This window comes from Tamandua tetradactyla, chromosome 5 (genome assembly GCF_023851605.1).
Source record: "Tamandua tetradactyla isolate mTamTet1 chromosome 5, mTamTet1.pri, whole genome shotgun sequence".
Taxonomy (NCBI): Eukaryota; Metazoa; Chordata; class Mammalia; order Pilosa; family Myrmecophagidae; genus Tamandua; species Tamandua tetradactyla.
Genome location: NC_135331.1, coordinates 79,335,959 through 79,336,500, shown reverse-complemented (window position 1 = coordinate 79,336,500; position 542 = coordinate 79,335,959). Strand labels below are relative to the sequence as shown.

Here is a 542-nt window from a genome sequence, read left to right as displayed (position 1 = left end):
TAGTAATATTTTGCAGTTTTTCTGTGTACATGTCCGTTGCATCCTTGATTAAATGTATTCTAAGATATTTCTTTTAGTTGCTGTTGTAAATGAAACTTTTTTAAAAATTTTCTCCTCACTATTAGTGTATAGAGACACTAATGATTTTTGTATGTTGATCTTTTTTTTTTGTATGCTGTTTGGTGGGGGTCACATTTCATTCTTTTTCCATGTGACTATCCCATTATTGCAGTACCATTTGTTGAATAGTTCTCTGGGCGCAAAAGTGCATGGGCCAGGAATCGAACCTGGGTCTCCTGCATGGCAGGCAAGAATTCTACCACTGAACTACCCTTGCACCTCCTTGCATGTTGATCTTTTACCCTGCCACTTTGATGATCTCATTTATCTCTAGTAGCTTTGCTGAAAGTTTTTAAATATATGGAATCTTGTCATTTGTAAATAATGAAAGTTTTATTCCTTCCTTTCCTTTTTGGATGCATTTTTTTTCCTTTTTCTTGTCTAACTGCTCTGGCTAGAATATATAACACAAAATTGAATAA

At 34.3% G+C, this 542-nt stretch overlaps 1 non-coding gene across 1 annotated transcript; it reads right to left on the bottom strand.

Annotated features, from left to right (window-relative positions):
• Positions 1 to 266: 266 nt before the first annotated feature.
• Positions 267 to 337, bottom strand: TRNAG-GCC (transfer RNA glycine (anticodon GCC)). Its single transcript has one exon. It is a non-coding gene; the product is annotated as a tRNA-Gly (tRNA).
• Between the last annotated feature and the right edge of the window lie 205 nt (positions 338 to 542).